Raw genomic sequence first — 26,570 nt, forward strand, 5'->3', positions numbered from 1 at the left:
GAAAATAAAATGAGAGTAAACTAGCAAGACATATAAAAACAGATTGTAAGAGCTCCTACAAGTATGTAAAAAGGAAGAGAGTAGCAAAAGTAAGCAATGGTCCCTTAGTGGCAGAGGCAAGAGAAATTATAATGGGGAATAAGGAAATGGCAGAAAGTTTAAACAAATATTTTGTATCTATCTTCACAGTACAAGAAACAAAAAGCATACCCAAAATAGTGGGGAACCAAGGGGCTAATGAGAGTGAGGAACTTAAAGTAATTAATATCAATAAAGAAAAAGTACTTGAGAAACTAATGGGACTAAAAGCCGACAAATCCCCTGGACCTGATGGCCTACATCCTAGGGTTCTAAAAGAGGTGGCTGCAGAGATAGTGGATGCATTGATTGTGATCCTCCAAAATTCCCTGGATTCTAGAACGGTCCCAGCAGATTGGAAGTTAGCAAATGTAACCCCGCTGTTCAAAAAAGGAGGGAGAGCGAAAACAGGGAACTACAGCCAGTTAGCCTGACATCACTCATCGGTAAAATGCTGGAATCCATTATTAAGGAAGTGGTAATGGGGCATTTAGAAAATCATAATATGATTAGGCCGAGTCAACGTGGTTTTATGAAAGGAAAGCGTGTTTAACAAATTTATTAGAGTTTTTTGAGGATGTAACTAGCAGGGTAGATAAAGGGGAACCACTGGATGTAATATATTTGGATTTCCAAAAGGCATTCAATAAGTTGCCACATAAAAGGCTGTTACGCAAGATAAGGGCTCATGGTGTTGGGGGTAATATATTAGCGTGGATAGAGGATTGGTTAACGGACAGAAAACAGAGAGTAGGGATAAACGGGTGGAGTTGAGGTCAAAGATCAGCCATGATCTTAATGAATGGTGGAGCAGGCTTGAGGGGCTGTATGGCCTACTCCTGCTCCCAATTCTTACGTTCTTATGTTCTCATTAGCAAATATTTCTTTTTATAACTCATTGCACAAATAAACCAAAGAAATTGGCAATTTAAGCAAGGTAGCAGAGGGCTGCTAGCAGTCACAGGATGGTACCCAGCATGTGTTCACGTCTTCAAGAGAGGAAAGAAGACAAATCTGTGAGGAGAGGGGAGGGGAAGCATGGAATAATGTGTGGCAGTGGGATTGAAATACGAAGAATATTTAGCAGTTATCAATTTCCAAAAATCCATTTTAGTGAGATTATTAAGCAATATGGACCAAACCTTAGCATTCTCATTCCAACAGCATTCAAATCACCTTTTACTATCTGCAGGGACATTCAACATTTTGGTTGGGAAGAATTGAAACAAATGTCAACATGAAATTACATTTCATAAAAAGAAATGTATTTTATAATAGGACAGAGTTGTTCGGTTCAGCTTAATTAACATCCTGCATTGACGAATGTTAGCTCACATGTTAGGAAGCACAAAAAATGGTGATACTGTTTAAAACAATTTTTTACATAGAAGTCCTCTACAGCATCTAAGATCTCATCTTCTGATTTGGGTTGATAAGCTTTACAGTGAGATCATTTGTAAACCACTAGTCATTTTCCAATCTTATTTGGACGCCACATACATTTGCTAGCAACAGATCAAATTTTAGATGAGAACTATTTTTTCACAAAGACTGAGAAAAGCATGAAATACACACTCTCCCCCAGGTGGATTTTCACTGCCATTAATGGGGCAGTAACGACCTCAAAATGGAGTCGGCAGCCTTACCGCCCTGTTAACACCGGCAATGCGGCTGGCTCCATTTTGAAAGGGACCTACTACTGGGTGTCCAAAGCCCCCACCTGTTTCAGGTGATAGGCCCCTTTTAATATGAATATCGGGATCCTATGACATAAATAGGAACCTGATTGCCATTTTAGGTTGGAATTGGTTGGAGCCTGCACAGTGCACACTCCAACCAGTCCTACAGGCAATGGAACTGAAGAGCCCCCCCCCCCCCCAGGTAAGTTTCAAATTATTAAATAATAATCTGGCCCGCTGCCACCCTGGGACCACCACCCTCTGCAATCCCCCTTCGCCCCGCAACTTATCTGGCTGGCAGCTGCCCAACCCCACCTTGAGGCCCCAACCCCACCTTGAGGCCTCAATCCTGAGCCTGGTTGAAGCCCCACAGCTTGCCTGTTGGATTTATTAGTGACTATCTTATATTTATGGCCCTTGGTTCTGGTCTCGTCCACAAGTGGAAATATCTTCTCTATGTCTACCCTATCAAACCCTTTCATAATCTTAAAGACCTCTATCAGGTCACCCCTCAGTCCTCTCTTTTCTAAAGAAAAGGGCCCCAGACTGTTCAATCTTTCCTTATAGATATAACCTCTTAGTTCTGGTATCATCCTAATAAATCTGTTTTGCACCTTCTCCAGTGCCTCTATTTCCTTTTTATAGTATGGAGACCAGAACTGTTCACAGTTCTCCAAATGTGCTCTAAACCAAGGTTCTACATAAGTTTAACGTAACTTATATGCTTTTCAATTCTATCCCTCTACAAATGAACCCCAGTGCTTTGTTTACTTTTTTATGGCCTTATTAACCTCCGCTGCTACTTTTAGTGATTTGTGTATCTGTACCACCAGAACCCTCTGTTCCTCTACCCCATTTTTAGACACTTATTTTCCAAGGAGTATGTGGCCTCCTTATTCTCCCTACCAAAATGTACCACCTCACACTCATCTATATTGAAGTTAATTTGCTAATTACATGCCCATTCTGCAAGTTTATTAATATCTTCCTATATTTTTTCGCAGTCCTCCTCTGTATTAACTGCACCCCCCAATTTGGTGTCATCCGCAAATTTTCAAATTGTACTTCCGATTCCCGAGTCCAAACTGTTTATGTAAATGGTGAACAACAGTGGCCCCAACACCAATCCCTGTGAACACCACTTCCCACCTTTTGCCAGTCTGAATAACCACCTTTAACCCCTACTCTCTATTTTCTATTTTGTCGTCAGCTTGCTATCCATTCTGCTACTTGTCCCCTGACTCTACATGTTCTGACCTTAGTCATGAGTCTATTATGCGGTACCCTTTTGAAGGCCTTTTGGAAATCCAAATATATTACATCAACTACATTACCTTACTCTACCCTTTCTGTTACTTCTTCAAAGAATTAAAGAAAGTTGGTCAAGCATGACCTTTCTGAAATCCGTACTGACTACTCTTTATTATATTTTCAGTTTCTAGATGTTTTTCTATCACATCTTTGAGTAAGGATTTCATTGCCTTTCCTACCACCAGCATTAAGCTAACTGGTCTATAGTTCCTTGAACTTATTCTATCTCCCTTTTTAAATATAGGAATCACATTAATTGTCCACTAATCCTCTGGCATTTTTCCTTTTTCTAATGAATTTTTATATATATGTAATAGTGCCTCTGCTATCTCTTCCCTAACTACTTTTAATATGCACAGGTGCAAATCCATCCGGACCAGAGGTTTTATCCTCTCAAGTTTGATTAGTTTATCAATTATCACCCCCTTTTATAACTTAAATGTCTTCATACCTTTTTGATCTCTTCTTCTAATGTCATGTCCACCATGTTAGCTTCCCTGGTAAATACCGAGGCAAAGTAATTATTTAATATTTCTGTCATTTCGCTGTCATTACCTGTGAATGTATCGTGTGTATCCCTTAGTGGCCCTACACCTATCCTGATATTTCTTTTGTTATTTGTGCGTCTGTAGAATACTTTACTATTTATTTTTATATTCCTTGATTATTTAATTTTGAACTTTCTCTTTGCCTTCCTAATTGTTTTTTTTTACTTCTTTCCTAACCTTGCTTCACGGCACTGCAGTCTGTCCTCTCTGCTTAGAGTTGCTACAATTGGATGTGTACAGGACCTGAAGGGTGAACTCTGAAAAGCAGTTTTTTTTCAAGCAAAACCATGGATTTAAGTGCCTGTAAGTGACATTTACTTGTGGAGTTGGCCTCATTTATAAGTCAACATTATTTAGCAAAAAGCAGGGTACACTACCAATAAAATTGGTGTGCTCTTTACATCTCTTCTGAATGGTGAAATCAGGAGTTTATGCTATGCCAAAATAGATCTCTGTGTACTCAGACTGGTATGTGTTCGATGGATTTAAAGTGTATCCCTACAACAACATGTTCCTAGACATTTTCAGTGTTTGTTTAATCAGAGTACTCTGGATACACAACAAATATTTGGAAAAATATTTAAGCATATTGCGGAAAACAAAGCTGTTTTACCCAAATATACGGAGCAGGGACAAATATTCTCAGGGTCACTTTTTAGCAACGAAAGTGGTTTTCATATAGTTTTTCATAATTTATGTATTTTCACTCTCTTTCCTCCTCTGTAGTCTCTTTACATGAACTACGTGCCTCAGCCAAAAGAACAGCACACCACTGATGCCAGGTTCATGTAGTGCCTCCTAAAATAGTCTTTCTGGTTCATGCTCTATAAAGTTTTGTAAGTTGCCTCTTCTGCCCATGTGCGAAGTAGCCACAAGCAGAGGAGAAGCAAATTACGCTACTTTATGGAACAAGAGCCAGCTCAGTGGCAAATTCAGTATTTTAGGGGCTACTGTGAGAAAGAAGCGAAGGGGGATCGAAAAAGTGATTGGCTGCTGGGAAAGCAGACAGCTGGTAACTTCGATATTAAGGAATCCCCCCAAATGGTGAATTCTACTAGTTACATCTGTTGTTTTGTAAAAAAAATATATGACTAGGTGTACATCAAAGATTAATTTTCCAGAGAAATTTGTATTGAGATCCAAAATGTTATTGCAGAGATTTGAATTCCAAGAGGAATATTGAGGATAAAGCCATCATCACAGAATGATACAGCACAGAAGGAGGCCATTTAGCCCATCATGCCTGTGTGGACTCTTTTGAAAGAGCTATCCAATTTTCCCCACACCCCTGAAGTTTCCCCATAACCTTGCAAATCATAGGGTGAGAAATTCGGTACCTTAGCGCCTCCAGTTAGCACCTGGCGGGGGCGCTAACAGGGCACTGAGGCAGTATCACCGCGGCAAGGCGAATCCAGCACCACAGCCAAATCTGGTGCCCCCGTAGCGCCGCCGCCATGAGTTAGCGCCAGGGATTTCAGCGCCAGGCAGATCGTGACGTCAGTGAGCGTGCGCGCCCGATCTACCAAATTGATTATCGCATCCTACCTTAGCGCCTGGCCCTGACAGTGACAGGGCAAGGACGTGTGAAGCAGGTGGATGCCAGCTCCAGGGGTGTTACTTAAAGGCATCCTCAGTAATGAGTCACAGCTGTCAGGCTAGTGCTGCTTCACTGCTTCCTTGTCAGTTTCACAGAGTTGAATTCAGTCATTTAAAGATTGTTTAGTCTCCGGAGTATTGCGGCTGCTAAAAATTATTTATTCTCAAAATATCAAAGCGCTACACTTCCTTACATTAATGGGGGCTGTACTGGCAGTCGACCTCGCCCTCCGGGATCAGTGGCGGAGGGAGCACAGGCAGCGAAAAAGATTGCAACATGTGGCCAGATGGAGGAGGAGGGCCATCAGGGCTCTCAATAGGAGGCCTTACCCTCAGAGTATTCAGACAGCATTTCTCCTACCTTCAGTTAAGCGAGGAGAAGCATATTAGATAGCTCCACGTCACCAAGGTGGTGGTCACAGAATTCTGCCAACTCCTCCAAACAGACCTCCAGCCTCACACCAGGATGACTTAAACCCCAGATCCCTTTTGCTCACCACATGCCCATCATGCCATAGAAACATAGAAACATAGAAGATAGGAGCAGGAGTAGGCCATTCGGCCCCTCGAGCCTGCTCCGCCATTCAATGCGATCATGGCTGATCATCCAAATTCAGTACCTGGTCCCTGCTTTCTCCCCATACCCCTTGATCCCTTTAGCCTTAAGAAATATATCCAACTCCTTCTTGAATATATTTAATGTATTGGCCTCTACTGCCTTCTGTGGTAGAGAATTCCACAGGTTCACCACTCTCTGGGTGAAGAAATTCCTCCTCATTTCTGTCCTAAATGGCCTACCCCTTATCCTTAGACTGTAACCCCTGGTTCAGGACTGCCCGACCATCGGGAACATCCTTCCTGCATCTAGCCTGTCCAGTCCTGTCAGAATTTTATAAGTTTCAATGAGATCCCCTCTCATTCTTCTAAACTCCAGCGAGTACAAACCCAATCGACCCAATCTCTCCTCATATGTCATTCCTGCCATCCCAGGTATCCGCCTGGTGAATCTTCGCTGAACTCCTTCCGTGGCAAAAACATCCTTCCTCAGATAAGGCGACCAAAACTGCACACAATACTCAAGATGTGGTCTCACCAAGGCCCTGTACAACTGCAGCAAGACATCCTTGTTCCTGTACTCAAACCCTCTCGCTACGAAGGCCAACATGCCATTTGCCTTCTTAACCGCCTGCTGCACCTGCATGCTTACCTTCAGCGACTGGTGCACAAGGACACCCAGGTCTCGTTGCACTTCCCCTTCTCCCAATCTATTGTCATTCAGATAATAATCTGCCTTCCTGTTTTTGCCACCAAAGTGGATAACCTCGCATTTATCCACATTATATTGCGTCTGCCATGATTTTGCCCAATCACCCAACCTGTCCAAATCATCCTGGAGTTTCTCGGCATCCTCCTCACCGCACACACGCCCACCCAACTTTGTGTCGTCTGCAAATTTGGAGATATTACATCTAGTTCCCTTGTCTAGATCATGAATATATATTGTGAATAGCTGGGGCCCAAGGACCGATCCCTGCGGCACCCCACTAGTCACTGCTTGCCACTCGGAAAAAGACCCGTTTATTCCAACTCTTTGCTTTCTGTCTGCCAACCAGTTCTCTATTCAAGTCAATACCTTGCCCCCAATCCCATGTGCCTTAACTTTACACGCTAATCTCTTATGCGGGACCTTATAGAAAGCCTTCTGAATGTCCAAATACACCACATCCACTGGTTCTGCCTTATCTATTTTACCAGTTACATCCTCAAAAATTTCCAGTAGATTAGTCAAGCACGATTTACCTTTTGTAAATCCATGTTGACTTTGTCCGATCCTGTCACTGTTTTCCAAGTGCTCTGTTGTTACATCTTTTATAATGGACTCTAGCATTTTCCCCTCTACCAACATCAGGCTTACTGGTCTGTAATTCCCCGTTTTCTCTCTACCACCTTTTTTGAATAGTGGGGTAACATTAGCTACCCTCCAATCCATGGGTACTGTTCCAGATTCCATCGAATGCTGGAAGATGATCAGCAAAGCATCAACTATTTCTAGGGCCACTTCCTTAAGTACCCTAGGATGTAGATTATCAGGCCATGGGGATTTATCGGCCTTCAATCCCATCAATTTCCCTAGCACCATTTCCCTACAAATACTGATTTCTTTCAGTTCCTCCCTTTCATCAGACCTTATGTTCCCCGACATCTCTGGGAGGTTATTTGTGTCCTCCTTTGTGAAGACAGAACCAAAATATATATTTAATTGGTCTGCCATTTCATTGTTCCCCATTATAAATTCCCCTGATTCTGACTGCAAGGGACCTACAATTGACTTCACCAATCTTTTTCTCTTCACATATCTATAAAAGCTTTTACAGTCAGTTTTTATGTTCCCTGCAAGCTTATTCTCATATTCTATTTTCCCTTTCTTAATTAATCCCTTTGTCCTCCTTTGTTGAATCCTAAACTGCTCCCAATCCTCAGGTTTACTGCTTTTTCTGGCCAATTTATATGTCCTCTCCTTGGATCTTATGCTATCCCTAATTTCCCTCTGTCATGCCATATCACAGCATCTTCCTGGGCACAAAGTTGAAATGAGAGACCCCACAAAATATTGCAAACTCCATGAATAAATTTATTCATAAACATATCACACGTATTACAGTCATTCCAACAACTAATGACCCTTTCACCTGCCATAGTTGAATGGCTGTCATTGTGTGCAAGGCACGGGATGTGGGTGTGAGTGTTGGTAGGTAGAGATTGTTGGTGTGTGAGTGCTGGGGGTCTGGTGCTTTGGGCAGTGTGTGAAGCTTGTGGTACAGATAGTGGTATGTAGCATTTGGTGAAGCATTCAATCACCCTAACCACCCAACTGAGGTGGATCTGCCATGAGCTTCAGTCCTCTGGCTCCTTCTCCATGTTGTGCTTCTCCTTGCTGAGGCAGCTGCACAGCCAGCATTGCTGAGAATGAGGTGCTGCAGTATCAATGAACCTCCCCTTTAAGTACTGGGAAAAGCCTGTGACGATGATGACTTGAGATTAGACTGCACCTGATATTGGTCAGTGTTTCGAGTTTAACGCCACTGAGGTAGACCATTAGCGCTTGATTTAGCACTCCAATCCTTTCTTTGGACAATGAGACTAAATTTTACATGCAGTCTGAAGCATTAGCGCCTGGCACTAATTCTCAAACTTTTCAAAATTTACCAACCATTCCTGGGCTATAATGAATTTCTCCCCTGTAGAACCTTATCCTAGGGTATTGTTTTTAATTACAAAGCAACTGTGTTCCATTGCAGCTTGCAGTGCATTTAAAAAAAATGTTTTAGAACCTTTTCTAGCCACATAGCATGATAGGTATCAAATATATCTAATAATTATAATTTTTCGAGAAACACGTTTTCAATAAAGTTAGACTAAATACGTCCTTATTGGAGAGTGGCATTGATTGTAACCTTACTGAGTCTCACTAAATTGGGTCAGCTATCAACAGAAAACACTGGAAACACTCAGCATGCCAGGCAGCATCCGTGGAGAGAGAAACAGAGCTAATGGCCCAGAAATTCGGGTCCCAACGCGTGAGTACGGACGGAGTACTCACGCGTGGACCCGATGGAAGTGCTGGAATCTTGCATGCACTACGCATGCGCGGGAAACTGGCACTTCCGATCCTCTGAACCAAGGGGTTCAGAGGTCGAACGCGTGCACGCGGGAGTCTGCGCATGCGCATTGAACTTCCTTTTTTTTTACAGGTTTTAACGTGCGGGTAAGTCTGTACATTTTAGAAATGTAAAAAGCAGCCGTAAGGACTTCATTTTCAAAGGTAAGTGGTCAATTATTTAAAATTAAAACATTTTTTCCACAGGTTTTTTACTTTTAAATACTTTAAAGCAAGGTAAGTTTATTTTTAGCCCTGTTTTTTTATAAAATTATTTTTTTCAAAAATTTAAATTTTTGATTAAAATAGTTATTTAATGTCATTTATAGTTTATTTACAAAGTGTGATTTTTTTTTTTAATTTATTGGAAGGTAAAGTACAGTTTTACAGCCTCAGCATTTATACGTTTTGACAGGTCTATCTGTCAAGACTTATGAATGGAGCATTCCCTGCTCCAATTGGCTGCCTGTTGCTCACGTGATCCCAGGGGACGCATCGCACTAACTATGCCCCTGGGACACGCCAGCATAGCGCGCCGGCCTCTGGGACAGGCCTCGGAGAAGAATTCCACGCAGGCCAAGAGGTCAACTGCCGGCACGCTAGGTAAGTGTAGGTCGGGGGCTTGCACCTGCGGGAAGCTCCTGACCCGAATTTCTGGGCCAATGTTTCAGGTCTGGGACCCTTCATCAGAACTGGAAAAAGCTGGAGATGTAACAGATAAGCAGGCGCAAAGAGGGGGGGGAGGAAGGATCAAACACGAGAAGGGAAACTGAAAGCAATGAAGATGGATAAGGTTACTATTGTATTAGTGTTTGGTTCACTGCCACCTCTCTGCTAGGAATGCCCACCTTGAAGAAGTTCTGCTCTTCTCTCCGACGGGATTTCCGTTTGTCTCTTCAACCTTGTTCATCTTCATTGCAGCTGTCTTGTTACTTTTTGACAATTTTAATTGCTGAAACTAGAAAAACAACTGTCCTAAAATTGCTTTTCAGAGATCTGCTTACTGCTAATGAAATCCTCAATAAAGTCCTGGAGTAAACAACAGACAACCAATCACAAGCATTTGTTTACACAAATTACGCTGAAAATTATGCACAGAAATTACAGTGTTTGATACAGGAATAAACTGCAAATATTCAATTTTCTAAATCTTTTATATTTCTTGTTGCTTCCCATTTCCCTTAACAGACTAGCCAATTGTCACTCCCTATTTTGATGTACTCATTCAGAAAAGTAAAAATGATTAAATGAGTTTTTAGTCGGTATTGCTGTATATAAATATCACTTCTAAGATTTCCTTGATGTTGACATTTTGGTTATAATTGCGTAGCCGTCATCTTTAAAAATAAATTTAGGCTGTAGTTGAATAATTAGGAATGACATCTACGCTGATATCTAGCAGGATCACTAACTTTTCACATGATCATCAGTGGCAGAAGCATGAACAGGAAACGGTATCAGGACAGAGGGACAGAGGAAAAATGGATTCATTCTTCTGTATGTATTTTTTGGATATTGGACGTGGTGGAAATTATAGTCATCCTACTACATACACTCAAACATGCCCCAATATAGAGCACTCCTGCTGATTATAGATTATATGCAACTTCTGGTGTATTCCAAGGCTTACTGATCAAAGTCTATAGAGCCAATCCTTGAGCTGCCATGAGTTAGTTTATCTCAGCTGGTATAGCAGTTAGAGCATTGTAGTTAGCATCAGCCATTCTGGGCCAGAGAGGGGTGAAAACTCTGCTAAGTTATGCTGTGGAGTTGTACCCCAACAATAAGTAACAGAATGAGAAGAGGGGAAAAGAAGTTTTAAAAATAACATGCCCAATGTAAATGAAGGTGCTTGCAACTTCAACCTCTTTACAGGAAGGACAAAGGTCACACATGATAGAGGTGGGCTTTGCTGGACTGTATTTTGAACTAGCATTTGTCCACAAATTTAAGATAGTCAACGTCACATATATCTTAATATGATGGAGGAAAGGTTCCTAACTTGGTTCATTTCTGCCAATTTTGCAAAATACTAGAATACTAGAGTTATAGAAATCCAGTCTTCACAGTCTTCATAAAACTGCTGCCTACTGTTAATTTTGGAAATTCATCTGCAAAGACAGCGAACTGGATTCACCCTATACAAAGACAGGGAAATGAAGTGCGGCAAATAACTGACATGAGAGTAGATCAATTGGGAAATAGCTGCAACAATACCGTTCAGTTCAATGTAAGAACAGAAAAGGATAATGAAGAGTCAAAGATAAGGGTGCTGGGCCTAGAAATTCGGTGGCGCCCCGTTTGGGGTGCCAGTCTCGCCTGGGCGCCGGAAGTTCTGCCCCGGAAGGAGCCGCGAGCGCCAGCCCGATATTCAGGTTCAGCGCCCCAAACGGAAGCAGGGCGCTGCTCGAGGCGCCCCGCATCCCTCTTGGGGCGTTGCTACTGAAAATCGCAGCGCTACGTGCCACAGCGCCACACGCTGCGGCACGGCGCGCTGCGGTACTGTAGGCCTTCCTCCCCTTCTTAAAGGGGAGGGGCCTGCTGCAGCGCGATCCGAGATCGCGAGTGCCAGCAAAAGAGCCCGGCACCGAGGAGAAGTGCTGGGCTCTTGGGACACAGCCGGCACAACGTGGCGGGGGGGGTGCTTAGAAGGCCGGGGACGGCAGCGCGGAGACGTGCTGGCCGGTGGCCAGCAAAAAAAATGGCCGCCCTGCACCTCTCCTTTAAATAGCGCCTCTACCGCCGCAGGTAGGCCCCCCTGAACCGGTCGCAGATTGCGACCGGCGTTACAGTGGGGGGCACTACCAAATATCGCGATCGGGGCGGTAGCGGGGCGCTGCCACACCGATGACGTCATTGGTGGCGGTGCAGTGCTACAGGCTAACGCCGCCATTAGTGCCCCTCTAAATTTTGCGGGAGGCATGGCCAGTGGCACTAAACCCACTAAGTGCCCTCTTTGGGTGCTAACTGGTGGCGCAGCCCACCGAATTTCTAGGCCCTGAACTGTAAGGTGAGTAGGGATATGGCACAAAGTAACAGGGCAGAAAAGTTAGCAAACAGGTTGACAGATCAGCAGTGGGAAATCTTCAAATGCATAGGCTGAAAAATGCCTTGGAGTTGCTCACACTTCAGCAGTGTGTGGTGAAAGCCCAGTTTACGCGCACTTTATTTCCGGCGAAGTAACGACAGGGGATCGGGAGATCGGGAGCAGACATTTGACAGGAGGGTGTGGTAACCCACCAGCTATACTGTAATATGAAAAAAGGCTAGCAAATAATATAAAAGGAAATAGTAAGTGTTTTTAGAAGCATATGAATGGTTCGAGAGGGATATACCACTCAGGGATAAAGGTGGGAGTCTGACTTTGGAGGATGTTGTTGTGGCAGCAATACATTATATGGATATTTTGCTTCAGTTTTTACAAATGGTGGCAGTGAGAACATTGCTGTACTAGAGGAGGATGTGGAACAATTGTCAGAGATAACTGTCAAAAATACGTAGGCCAAATTCCTGGCAGTCAGACTGAGATCAGGCCTGCTGATGTCCTCCAGCACTGATCCACTGAAGTCAGTGGGATGCCATCTTATTTGCGTGGAGCTGGTGGCTTCCTGCGCCCTCTTACCATATTTCTGCTGGCTGGCTACCATCCGGGGGAGTGTCCAACCGACCCCAGAAACTTCATTCCTCCCCTAGGCCTTTGTGTAACGGAGATGATCCATAATTTTCTTTTTAAATTCTTACCCCTCTTCATGTCCAAGAGGAGGAGGAGGAGGTGGAACAGGAGCGAGGGCGGAGGCAGCCACTCAATTGGCCTTCTGGAAGGGTGGTCCGTGACTGCCTCATCAGACTGCGGTTCCAATAAATTAAACCCCATACCCCCGTTGCTCACCACATCCCCATCATTCCATCCCTGTCACAGGCCATATCACTGCACAAAGCTGAAATGAGAGACCCCCACAAAATCATCCAGAGCCAATTAATAAATTTATCAATAATCAGTGAACACATATTTACAACACCAACATTAGCTATTTACCCTTGTGCAATCCCTTCGTGCCCCTTGTTACAGTGCTTTTGCCTACTCTAGTGCTCCTACAAAATGTTGGCGGGTGGATGGCTGCTGAGCGTCCATGCAGGAGACTTCAGATGGCCTTGCAGGATGCTCTCAACCAGCTCTGGGCCTGGAAGACCCGACTGTAGACTGCACCACCTCAGCATGGGCGGCAGCAGTCTGGGCTGGCTGGATGACAGGCAGCGACAAGGGCAATGGTGGAGTGCCAGTGGTGGGAGCAGGAATGCTGTCATCCTGAGAGAGGACAGTAGCTTCCTGCTCCACTGACTCACTGGCACTCCCCTGGGGCAGCACCTCAGCATCACTACCAATCTGCTGGAGCACAGATTCCTGGCCTGCTGCGACACTGTGAAAGCCCCGGTGGACGGTGGTTCACCCAGCCATGATGGCAGCAGTCAGAGCTTACGTGGCATCAAGCTGAGACTGCCTGAGAGTAGTCTGAGAATCGATGGCACCAAGTATATACTCCATTACAACACTAAGACGTTGCGTGCCTTCCGCCTGTGCTGCAATGGAAGCCCCGACATCGCCCATCACACACGGCATCAGGTCTGGGTTGCCACGGTCTCTCTGGGAGTCCACCATCCTTTGCAGACTGCAAATGATGGGTTCCATGGTGTGTGCATAGCTCTGTGCAATGTTGGAGACGGACTCCTCCACGCTCCTTACCATTGCTGAGAGGATCTCAGGCACCCTTGCTGTAGTGTATGTAACGTTCCACCTTTAAGAGAACTATTTTAAGGGTTGCACTACTTTATCTTGGCTACGGTATACTGTAATACCGGTGGTGACCACACCGGTATATAAGTGCTGTGTAAGGATTTATTGGGCAGATTCGCCCTGACCTTCGAATAGTAAAGTCCTGTTAAAGTTACTCTTGTAGTCTGTGTATTAATTCACCATATAACCCACAGACTTTACAGTGGCGACGAGTTCGATCTTACCCTGCGGCAGCGATATATCCGAAGCAGTTAACGAGCGTCGAGAGGAGGCACCCGCCCTCGTCATTCTGCTGAGAGAAGACTCGAGTCTGCAGAGCAAGGAAGAAGGAAGAATTCAGACACGAAGCCTTCCATCAGCAACAGGCAGTGATCGTCCCTTCTGCCACGGTGGTGAGTGAGCCGATCAGCCACGAGAAGCAAGTCGGCCACGTTGACTGTGAGTAGGGGGAAAATAAAAAATAAAAAATAAAAAAGAACGGAGGAAGGGCGGTGAACTCGACCACGGTCGGGGGGGAAAGGAGCCGGACAGAAGTCGGGCCCAGAGGCGCTGAGACTGGGGCAGCGTGGGACACGGAAGCCGCGGTGCAAGCGGGAACGCAGCCGGTGTGAGAGACCGGGCTACCAGCGGGAACGCAGCCGGTGTGAGAGACCGGGCTACCAGCGGGCTGGGAGACGCAACAGCGTTGTGAGACAGCTCGACCACGACCGGCGAAAGGCCGGGCAGCTACCGAGGCCGCGAGGCGCTGCGACCGGGATCGTAAGGCGCGGGAAGAAATAAAAATAAGAAACCGCGGAGAACTCCGCCGCAGGCGGGGGAGGAAAGGACCGGACTGCGAGAGGGCTGGGAGGCGCGATTGGAAGCCGCTGAGGGAGAGACAGAGCCCGAGCGAGCGGGAGAGACAGAGCCGAGCGAGGGAGACCGAGGAGATTCAGCCAGCGGCTGGAACTGTTCGCCGTCAACGGGTTGTCCCCAGCGCCGGTTGCCCTGCCGAGAAAAGGGAACAAAGAACGCACTGAAGCCGGCGCGCAGGCTGCGAACCCCGAAAGCCAGCGGTCGTCGCCCGAGGGAAAAGCTTACCCCTCCCGCCAGTAGGCGGAGAAGAAGACAGGAGCGGGAAACCGCCATTTTGAAAGTGGGCGGGGAAGAAGACAAGCGCGAGAAACTGCCATTTTTGGAAAAAAAAAAGTTAAAGAAAAATTTCGTTGTTGTTTCTCAGGAAGATTGTGAAGATGCCTAAGCGGGTCAACATCAACGAATTCGATTCTGATGTGGAAGATTGGACCACGTATGTAGAACGCATCGAGATATATTGTAAGGTCAATAAGATAGCAAATTATGATAAAGCTCTAACCTTACTAAACTCAATGGGTGCGAAGACATACAGGTTATTGAAGCATCTTCTATCACCAGCTAAACCGGCGGATCAGTCTTTCGCTAATATTGTTGCTGTCCTGAAGGATCATGTGAACCCCACACCGCTGATGTTAGCGGAACGAGCTAAATTTTACGGGAGAACGCAACTAAAGGAGGAAAGCAACGTGGAGTACCTGGTTGAACTGCATAGGCTAGCAAAATACTGTCAGTTTGGGGTAAATCTGACAGAGGCACTGAGAGACAAGTTCGTGTGCGGGATGTCGAAGGAAGGAACACAAAAGCGACTGCTCGAAGAGAACGATCTTACACTTGATAAGGCTGTCCTTATTGCAGCATCGCACGAAGCCGCAGCGAGAGGCACGGCGGAAATGCAGCTGAAGACAGCGGTACTCAGTGTGGATCAAATGACTTCGGGTACAACGAAATGTTACCGTTGTGGGAAGACAACACACGACCAGAACCAATGCTGGTTTAAAAACCAGGAATGTAGAAAATGTGGCAAACTGGGTCACATAGCTAAAGTATGCCGGTCAGGAAAGAAGACCAGCAACAATAAGTCACCGCAGAAGAAGTACAGAAAGGTACATAAGGTGACTGTGAAGAGTCCAGATGAACTGAATTCGGATTCAGACCCCAACAGCAAGGAACTGGGTAGTCTGAGGATTCACAATGTGAGTAAAGAAGCTGACCGACAAACTATCTGGGTCACACTGCAGATTGCAAAAGTCCAAGTGAAGATGGAAGTGGACACCGGATCGGCGTTGACGGTCATGAATAAACAAGATTACAAAAAGTTATTCAAACATATTCCCCTACGGGATACGGAGATAGTATTGCAGACATACACGGGGCATAAAGTATACCCCATCGGAAAGATAAAAGTCAAGGTGAGACACAAGGGCAAAGATCACCAAGGAATGGACTTATATGTACTACCCGAGGGAGGTCCACCACTTCTGGGATGGGAGTGGATCAGGAAAATAAAGATAGACTGGCACTCACTAAACACAATGACGGTAGATTTCGGAAAGAAAGATGTCAAGCCTGAACGGTTGTCCAGAATATTGGACGAGGCTAAAGAGGTATTCCAGCAGGGACTGGGAACACTGAGAGGAATTAAGGCAAAAATCAACATTGCAGAACATGCAAGCCCAAAATTTTTCAAAGCCAGATCGGTACCTTACGCGATACGACCTGCTGTGGAGGCAGAACTGGAAGAGCTTGAACGTGCAGGGGTACTGTCGAAGGTGGACTGGAGTGAGTGGGCCACGCCCATTGTTCCCGTCATGAAGTCTTCATCAAGTAACAAGCCAGGGGGACCGGGGAAGGTCCGCATCTGCGGAGACTTCAAGATCACAGTTAATCCGGTGCTTCACACGGTACAATACCCGCTTCCGCGGATTGAGGATATCTTTGCTTCATTGTCTGGCGGGAAACACTTCACCAAGATAGACCTGGCACAAGCATATTTACAGATGGAGGTCGAGGAAGAGTCACGCCAGTATCTCACAATCAACACGCACAGAGGCTTGTATCGATATAATAGACTGGTTTTTGGAGTAGCTTCGGCTCCAGCAATTTGGCAGAGGGCCATGGAGCAGGTCTTACAGGGTATTCGAAGCACTCAGTGTTACTTGGACGATATCCTGATTACGGGAGAAGACGAGGAGGAACACCTCATAAATTTGAAACTGGTGCTCACCAGGTTGAAGGAATATGGCCTTCGAGTTAATCGCCAGAAATGTGAGTTCTTCCAGAAACGGATCTCGTACTGCGGTCATGTCATTGACCAAGAGGGGCTGCACAAGTCACCTGACAAGATCGAAGCAGTCGTGAAGGCCCCCGCTCCGGAAAATGTATCACAGTTGAGGTCGTTTCTGGGGTTGATTAATTATTACCATAAGTTTCTGCCAAATCTATCCACGGTGCTGCATCCGCTGAATGCTCTGTTGCGGAAAGAAGTACCATGGAAGTGGAGCGAGGACTGTAAGAAGGCCTTTCGCAGAAGCAAGGCGTTGATTACCTCTGAGGAAGTGTTGGCCCACTTCAACCCAACGCTACCTCTTCGTTTAGCTTGTGATGCTTCCCCTTATGGTATTGGAGCTGTACTCTCACACAAGTTACCAAATGGCTCGGAAAGGCCAGTCGCATTTGCGTCCCGATCATTGACCTCCGCTGAGCGAAATTATGCTCAGATAGATAGGGAGGCTCTCGGCCTTGTGTGGGGAGTAAAGAAATTCAATCATTACCTGCAGGGCAAGAAGTTTACATTGCTGACAGACCACCAGCCGTTGGTGTCCATATTCAACCCTAACAAGGCCGTTTCCACTATGACAGCACAAAGGCTACAGAGGTGGTCTGTTCTACTAGGGGCACACCAATATGACATCGAATACAAAAGGTCCAAACAGCATGGAAATGCTGATGGGTTATCGCGCCTACCGTTGCCAGTGGAAGAAGAGGCGACTACAGTGGACCCAGTGGAGATGTTCCACTCAACCATAATGGAATGTCTACCAGTAACAAATTCCATGATCGAAAAGGAAACAAGAAATGACCCGACTCTCTCACGAGTCTACGATTTAACGGTGGAGGGATGGCCAGTACATGGCGAACCAATGCTGCCAGCATTTTCGCACAGAAGAGAACAGCTGTCAGTGTGCCGAGGAACCTTGATGTGTGGATCTAGAGTGGTGATTCCACCCAAACTCCAGCAGAAAGTACTAAAGGAGCTTCACGAGGGGCATCTGGGTGGAGTGAAAATGAAGAACCTAGCTAGAGCGTTTGTGTGGTGGCCAGGTATTGATGGAGACATCGAAGAAATAACCAAGAGCTGTCTAGGATGCCAGAAGGTCCAAAACGCGCCACCACAAGCTCCTCTGCATCCATGGGAGTGGCCCTCATCTCCATGGCAAAGGGTACATATCGACTTTGCTGGTCCATTTATGGACTCAATGTTTTTAATCGCGGTGGATGCACACTCCAAGTGGCCGGAGGTAATAAAAATGTCCTCCACCACCACGGAAAAAACCATTACAGTATTAAGGACCATATTTGCCAGGAATGGGCTGCCGGAACAGATCTGTTCTGATAATGGACCGCAATTTGTGTCCGAAGAATTCAGGAAGTTCTTAAAAAGCAATGGGGTCAAGCACTATACGTCCGCCCCATACCATCCCGCCACCAATGGATTAGCTGAAAGGTTTGTCCAGACCTTCAAGAAGGCCATAAAGGCCATGGGTAATGAAGACATAAATCTACAACATAAGGTAGATAACTTCTTGTTGGCGTACAGGAATGCAACACATGCGGTCACAAACCAAACTCCCGCCATGATGTTTTTCAATAGAAGAATAAGATGCCGGCTGGATTTGATTAAGCCAAACGTCAGAAGGGACGTAGAGAACCGGCAATTTCAAGGCATGAATGAAAGGCCAACTAGATCCTTTCAGATAGGTCAACAAGTTTTGGCCCGGGACTACCGTACCGAGAAATGGCAGCCGGGAACTATTGGAAAAAGGCTAGGACCGTTGATGTATACCGTGGACATTGGTGAAAGCATAATAAGGCGCCATGTTGACCAGATCATAGAATCATCCACAAAGGCCCAACCTACTCCACAACTCTATACGTCTAATGTTGAAGCAGAGATACCCAGAGCATCTACCTCCGATCCGGTAATACTGGAATCCGATGAACCTGAAACGGTCCTTCAAGCCGAATCGACCTTGTCAGTGATGTGCCTCAATAATTCCGAGACTCGATGTTAGCGAAACAAAACAAGGCTTTTATTAACTTAGAAGGTAACACGCAGTGGCGAGAGGTATCTTCCATCTGGAGGTCTGCAGTACTGGATGAGGCCAGACTGAGCTTGCTTACATAGGGGCCAGGTATGGGCGGAGCCCTACATACAATACATTACGATATACAATACAATGGTGAGGAGACGGAACTGAGGTAAGGGAACTGAAACCTGAAACCCACCACAGTCACAGGCAGTGATGAATGGAATATTTCATCACATTCACCCCTTCTATAGATTTAGTCTGCTCGGGGGTTTGATAGTCCTCTGCGACCGACGTGGCTGTTGTGGTGTCGCGGGTGTCGGCTGGGTGTCCCCGGTGGCCTCCTGGGTCTCTGCCGGGGGTGCCGCCAGGGTTGTTGAAGGGGTAGCTGGTGGGGGTGCCATTGGTTGATGTTCTTCCGGGGGTGATGAAAGAGTAGTGGGTGGGTAAGAGTTGCTGTGATCGTTGTTGTTGCTATTGCCGTGGTTGTTGTCGTTACCGGCTGGGGCGACGTCTTTTATGGACACGGTGTCCTCCCTTCCGTCAGCGTGCCGGACATACGCATATTGGGGGTTGACGTGGAGTAGGTGCACTGGCTCCACGAGAGGGTCCGTCTTGTGGCCCCTCACATGCCTTCGCACGAATACCGGACCTGGGGTGGAGAGCCATGACGGCATGGATACGCCTGAGGTGGATTTCCGGGGAAAGACAAACATTCGTTCATGAGGCGTGGCATTAGTGGCAGTACACAATAGCGACCGTATCGAATGGAGCACATCTGAGAGGACTTCCTGCCAGCGGGAGATAGGGAGGCCCTTGGTCCTTAGAGCTAGAGTGACTGCTTTCCATACTGTCCCGTTCTCTCGCTCCACTTGGCCGTTACCCTGGGGGTTGTAGCTGGTGGTACGGCTCGTGGCGATCCCCCTGGACAGCATGTACTGGCGTAGCTCTTCACTCATGAAGGACGCCCCCTATCCGTATGGATGTAGCTCGGCATACCGAACAGGCAGAACAGGCTGTTGAGGCATTTAATGACCGTGGCGCTGGTCATGTCTGGGCAGGGGAAGGCGAATGGGAAACGGGAGTATTCGTCCACAATGTTCAGGAAGTAAACATTGCGGTCGACTGACGGGAGGGGGCCCTTGAAGTCTAAGCTGAGCCGCTCAAAGGGCCGTGTAGCTTTGATTAAGTGGGCTCTATCTGGGCGGTAGAACCGAGGCTTGCACTCAGCGCAAGTGCGGCAGTTCCTGGTCAGAGACCGAACTTCCGCAATCGAGTAGGGTAAGTTACGGGACTTTATGAAGTGGAACAGCCGCGTGACCCCTGGGTGGCAGAGGTCGTTGTGGAGGGTCTGTAGCCGATCCCCGGTGGCGCTGGCACACATCCCTCGTGAGAGGGCGTCAGGGGATTCGTTAAGGGCCCCTGGCCGGTAAATGATGTCATACTCGAAGGTGGAGAGCTCGATCCGCCACCTAAGAATCTTATCATTTTTAATCTTCCCCCTCTGTTTATTATTGAACATAAACGCTACCGACCGCTGGTCGGTAAGTAGGGTGGAGCGTTTGCCGGCTAGGTAGTGGCGCCAGTGGCGCACTGCCTCCACGATGGCTTGGGCCCCCAGGAGTGTCTGATCTCGGGCCCTTGGAGGGTCCTCGAGAAGAAAGCTACGGGCCGCCCCGCCTGGTTGAGGGTGGCCGCCAAGGCAAAGTCAGACGCATCACTTTCCACTTGAAAGGGAGTGTTCTCGTCCACTGCCTGTAGCGTGGCCCGCTCAATATCCTGCTTAATGCTTTTGAAGGCGGCGTGGGCCTCAGCAGAGAGCGGAAAAGAGGATGCTTTCAAGAGGGGGCGGGCTTTGTCGGAGTAGTTGGGGACCCATTGGGAATAATAAGAAAATAACCCCAGGCACCTTTTCAGGGCTTTGGGAGTGTTGGGCAGGGGCAGCTCCCGTAGGGGGCGCAATCAGTCGGGGTCTGGTCCGATTTCCCCATTCTCCACCACGCTGCCTAGTATGCAGAGATGCGTGGTGTTGAAAACGCACTTGTCCTCGTTGTAGGTGATGTTGAGTTTTTGTGCGGTTTTCAGGAACCTCTCGAGGTTCGAGTCATGATCCTACTGGTTGTGACCGCAGATGGTGACGTTGTCGAGGTAGGGGAAGGTTGCCTGCAAGTGGTGGTCATCGACCATGCGGTCCATCTCCCTCTGGAAGACCGAGACCCCATTCGTCACCCCAAAGGGGACTCTGAGGAATTGGTAGAGGCGTCCGTTCGCCTCGAAGGCGGTGTACGGGCGGTCCTCTGGTCTGATAGGGAGCTGGTGGTACGCTGACTTGAGGTCGATGGTGGAGAACACCCGGTATTGGGCGATTTGGTTCACCATTTCTGATATGCGGGGTAGCGGGTAGGCGTCTAATTGGGTGTACCTGTTGATCGTTTGGCTATAGTCGATCACCATCCGTTTCTTCTCGCTACCCCTTACCACTACCACTTGGGCGCGCCACGGGCTGTTGCTGCGTTCAATAATGCGCTCTTTCAGGAGCCTGTCTACCTCGGTCGCGATAAACCGCCTGTCCTCCCAGCTGTACCTCCTGCTTTTGGTTGCTATTGGCCGGCAGTTAGGGGTAAGGTTCGCGAATAGCGAAGGCGGCTTTACCTTCAGGGTAGCCAGACCGCACACTGTGAGGGGCGGCTGGGACCCACCGTACTTGAGCGTGATGCTTTAGTGGTTGCACTGGAAATCCAGGCCCAAGATCACGCTCGCACATAGATTCTTCATGATTAATACTTTAAAATTATCGTATACAGTTCCGTTAACGGACAATTGTACCGTGCAGTAACCCAGAATGGTCGATGTCTGGGTTTTATCAGCCATAGAGATGGTACCCTGAGTAGGGACCACCTTTAGGGAGAGTTGTTGTGCCAGTTCAGGGTGGATAAAACTCTCCGTGCTTCCACTGTCAATTAAACATTTAACCCGGCACCCGTTTACCTCGATGTCCACCATTGATTTGGATAGCGGGTGCGGCCTGGTCTGGTCCACTGTGACCGATGCCACTGTAGGGCCCTGATCGGGACAAGATGGCGTCCACGCTGTCTGCTCATGAGATGGCGGACCCCACGAGGTCGGGCAAGATGGCGTCCAAGATGGCCGCTCCCACGGCGCACACGCGGCGGTGGCGGGTTTTCCGGCGGGGTTCCCTCTGCACACCTTCCTGAAGTGCCCCTTCTTACCGCACTTAAAGCAGGTGGTGCCTTTCGCCGGGCACAGGTTTCTGGTGTGCTTTGGCTGCCCGCAGAAGTAGCAGTTGGGTCCCTGACGCGTCGCGGCTGTCGTAGGGCTTCTGGGGGGAGAGCGGGGCCCCAACGGTGTCGGGCTGCCGGGCGGGGAAGATGCCTTCCAAGATGGCGGCGCCCTTGGTGCACACGTGGCGGCGTGGACGGCGCGGGCTGAAGAGTAGGCGTCCGAGTTTCTCTGGGCCACATCCAGGGATCGCGCGGTGTCCGCAGCCTGTTTCAGGTCCAATCCCGTTTTTTCCAGCAGTCTCTGCCGGATGTAAGTGGAGCTGAGGCCTGTGATAAAGGCATCGCGAACAAGCTCGTCAGTGTACACTGCGGCTTTTACATCTTGGCACTTGCAGTCTTTGCCAAGCATTTTCAGGGTGCCTAGGAACTCCTCCACCGATTCCCCGGGTCGCTGTGCGCGAGTAGCGAGCAGATGCCTAGCATACACCTCATTCGTAGGCTGCTGGTAATGCGCCTTTAAGATGTCGCAGGCGGCCAGGTACGTGTCGGCGTCTTGGATGAGGGGGTAAACCCGGTGGCTTACCCAATTCCGCAGAATTCCGAGTTTCATACTCGCAGCATCCGTAGCGTCTTTGACGGCTGCGGAATTGTCCAGGAAGAATTCCATACACATAAACCAGTGTCCGAAGCGTGCCGATGCGTCCGAAGCATGCTGGTCCAAATCCAAACGTTCGGGTTTTAGGAGTTGATCCATTGTGTTGAAAAATAAGTTAATAAAATTGATGTGCCTCAATAATTCCGAGACTCGATGTTAGCGAAACAAAACAAGGCTTTTATTAACTTAGAAGGTAACACGCAGTGGAGAGAGGTATCTTCCATCTGGAGGTCTGCAGTACTGGATATGAGGCCAGACTGAGCTTGCTTACATAGGGGCCAGGTATGGGCGGAGCCCTACACACAATACATTACAATATACAATACAATGGTGAGGAGACGGAACTGAGGTAAGGGAACTGAAACCTGAAACCAACCACAGTCACAGGCAGTGATGAATAGAATATTTCATCACAGCCAGAAGAACCTACTACACCACCGAAAACGACTACACCACCGAGGCGTTATCCGGACAGAGTCCGGAAGCCTCCAGAGAGACTGAATCTGTGAACTGTTTCACATAAAGTTGTATATATGTTAAGATGTTATATTAATGGGAATATATATATATTGTTAACCTAAAAAGGGAGGATTGTAGTGTATGTAACGTTCCACCTTTAAGAGAACTATTTTAAGGGTTGCACTACTTTATCTTGGCTACAGTATACTGTAATACCGGTGGTGACCACACCGGTATATAAGTGCTGTGTAAGGATTTATTGGGCAGATTCGCCCTGACCTTCGAATAGTAAAGTCCTGTTAAAGTTACTCTTGTAGTCTGTGTATTAATTCACCATATAACCCACAGACTTTACACTTGCCATTGTACCTATCATCTCTGTGTGCATACCCATCACCCTTCTTCTAAAGGCCTCCCCATCGAGGTCCTCATTTGAGTCCTGTGCAGCAGAACTCGCTCTCTGGGGAGCTGGCCCCCGAGCTATCACTCGTCCCCAGTGCATTACCCTGTGCATATCCCACTACTATACTAGCCTCTAAAGAATGCGTAGTGCCAGTATGTGAGCTGGTGCCTGCGGGTGAGACATGCAGTGACGTGGTGTGTTCTTCTTCCTCCTCTTCTTCCGCCTCACTCTCTATGGTGCCCTCAGGGACAGGCTGCTCAGCTGTTTGCTCATTATCTGTAAACATAAAGGCACAAGGGTCAGGTTAAGGTGAGGGGAGGGGGGCAGGAAGGGAGAAAGGCATGCATACAGCATGATTAGCTGAAAAGTGGGAAAGGCTTGTAGGATGAGGGGGAAGTGGGATGTGAGAAGAAGGAGTAGGGATGAACATACCGTTGTTGTCTCCAAGGGGGTCAATGTCGCCGGTGGCCACGGCTCCCACCACCTGGCGCCCAATCATTTGCAGCACTCTTTCCTCCAGCTCAGAAAGTGGTTGGGTGTCAGCTTGTCCCCCGCCTGTGCACTCCTGCTCCCTCCTGTCCTGAGCGACCTTGGCCCGCAAGAGAGAGGAAAGTGTGTGAGTGAGTGTGGAGCAATGTGTTTGGGAGATGTGCCTGCCATAGTTGAATAGCTGTCATTGTGTGCAAGGTGTGAGATGTGGGTGTGAGTGTTGGTAGGTAGAGATTGTTGGTGGGTGAGTGCTGGGGGTGTGGTGCTTTGGCCAGTGTGTGCAGACTGTGGTTCAGATGGTGGTATGTAGCATTTGTTGAAGCGTTGACTCACCCTGACCACCTGAGTGAGGTCGTTAAATTTCTTTCTGCACTGTGTGTGGGTCCTGGGGGCCACAGTGCAGTCCGAGACCTGCTGAACTACCTCCCTCCATATGACGCGGTAGACTTGCGGTGAGGGCCTTCTGTCTCTTGCCAGGTACAACACTGCCCTCCGTCTCTCCACAGCGAGGGCCAAGGCCTCCAATGCTTGGTCACAGAATCTGCGAGTTCTCTCCCTGGGCCGTTGATCTGCCATAATGACACCTCCTTCACTGGTCTGGTTCCTTCTCCTTGGCCTTCTACTGCTTGCTGAGACAGCTGCAGAACCAGCAATGCTGAGAATGAGGTTCTGTAGCATGATTGAACCTCCCCTTTAAGAACTAGAAAGATCCTGTGGCAATGATGACTAGTGATTAGACTGCACCTGAAATTGCTTTGCGCTTTGAGTCTAATGCCATTGAGCTAGGCCATTATCTCTTGATTTAGCACTCCAGTCCTTTCTTTGAGCAATGACACTGAATTTTGTGTGCAGCGAGATTCATTAGCGCCTGGCGCTAAATCTAAAACTTTTCCAAAGTTAGCGCCCACTCCTGGGCTATAATGAATTTCTCCCCCTACATGTTTTTCTATTTTCTCTTTTAGTAGGAATTCCATTATTTTCCTAGCACCGATGTTAAGCTGACTGGTTTGTAGTTCCCTGGACATGTTCTATCTTCCTTCTTAAATATATAAATGTTTGCTATCCGCCAGTCCTCTGGCACTACACCTTTTCCTAACGAATTATTAAATATGTGTAATAGTGCCTCTGCTATCTCTTCTCTAAATTATTTTAAAATACACAGATGTAATCCATCCGGACCAGGGGTTTAATCCTCTTTGGGGGCGATTTTCTGACGTCGGAGGAGACGGGTTTGGAGACGGGAAAGGTGGGAAAATCAGATTCAAAGAGGTTGGGTTCGGAACCCGCCTCCAACCCGCCTCCGCGGGATTTTGCCAGTTCCGGTTTTGGAGTTCGGGAAACGCTCCCGCCTCCAGCTGACCATAGTGATACTTATGATCATTCAGCAGGAGGTTAGCAGCGGCAGTAGCCAGTAGCGCCCCGCGGCACAGCGCCTCCAGCAATGAAGTCATCGCTGTGCGCAGTGCCCCGGCCGCAAACTTCAGTTGCACCCCCTGACCTATCGCTGGACGATATGTCCAACAGGACCAGGGAGCGTTTCTGCAGCCGTGGCGGCGCAATTTAAAGGGCAGGTGTTGGGCGACTATTTTTTTTTTGGCCGCCTGCCAGCACCTGCCCCCTTCCCCTTTTTTATTCGGGGTGCCAGCCGCAATCGCTCAGCCCGGCGCTCCTCTTGAGTGCTGGGCTGCTTTCCCGGCACCCCGCTCTCCGGTGGTCCAGCAGGACCGCAGTGCACGCAGCACTAGGCCCCTCCCCTTTAATCAGGGGAGGGAGGCCTGCAATACCGCAACGTTACGTGCCGACGCGTATGGCGCTGTTGCACGGAGCGCTGCGATATTCACTTGTAGCACCCCAGGAAGGAGGGGGAGCACGTCCAGTGCCACCCCACCTCCTGCTTGAGGCGCTACGACTGAATTTACGGTGCAGGGGCACTAACTTTTCTGGGGCGCTACCGAATTTTTCCCCCTATTCCCTGCCATTTATTTCCTCCCTTAGTTTAGTATGCCCATGCTCTCTTTTCCTGTTTTGTGTATATTCAGGCTTGTTACATTTCTTGTAGATCCCTCCTCCTGTCTTATTAGTTTAAAGCCTTTGCCACCTCCCTATTTATCCTTTCTGCTAGGACACTGGTCCCATTCTGGTTCAGGTGGAGCCCGCCACATCGGTACAGCTTCTTCCTTCCCCACCACTACCGCCAATGTCCCATGAAAAGGAACCCCTTTTCCACACTAGCCCTTTAGCCACGTGTTAATTCTCCTGATCTGTCTGGTTCTATGCCAATTTGCATGTGGCTTGGGCAATAATCCAGAGATTATTTCCTTCGCGGTCCTGCTTTTTAATTTAGCTCCTAATTCCTGATACTCCCTTAGTAGGTCCTCCTCCCTGTTCCTACCTGTGTCGTTTGTTCCATCATGGACCACGACAACTGGAGTTTCCCTCTCCCTTTCCAAATTCCTCTCCAGCCACCTCGAGATATCCCTTACCCTGGCAACACACCC

The 26,570-nt window shown here is 47.8% G+C and overlaps 1 protein-coding gene across 3 annotated transcripts in view; it reads left to right on the top strand.

The window, feature by feature from the left end:
• Nucleotides 1-26,570, top strand: part of cracd (capping protein inhibiting regulator of actin dynamics) — a 114,659-nt gene that overhangs the window by 21,697 nt on the left and 66,392 nt on the right. Inside the window, exon 2 of one of the 3 annotated variants that reach the window (XM_085970397.1) lies at nt 3,814-3,919. The exons of the other annotated variants lie outside the window; for them this stretch is intronic. The gene's annotated coding sequence lies outside the window, so the exon portion shown is untranslated. The remainder of the gene's footprint in view (nt 1-3,813; nt 3,920-26,570) is intronic. 3 annotated transcript variants of the gene reach the window in all.

Source organism: Somniosus microcephalus, chromosome 2 (genome assembly GCF_052327205.1).
Source record: "Somniosus microcephalus isolate GS21.2 chromosome 2, FLI_Smic_1.0, whole genome shotgun sequence".
Lineage (NCBI taxonomy): Eukaryota > Metazoa > Chordata > Chondrichthyes > Squaliformes > Somniosidae > Somniosus > Somniosus microcephalus.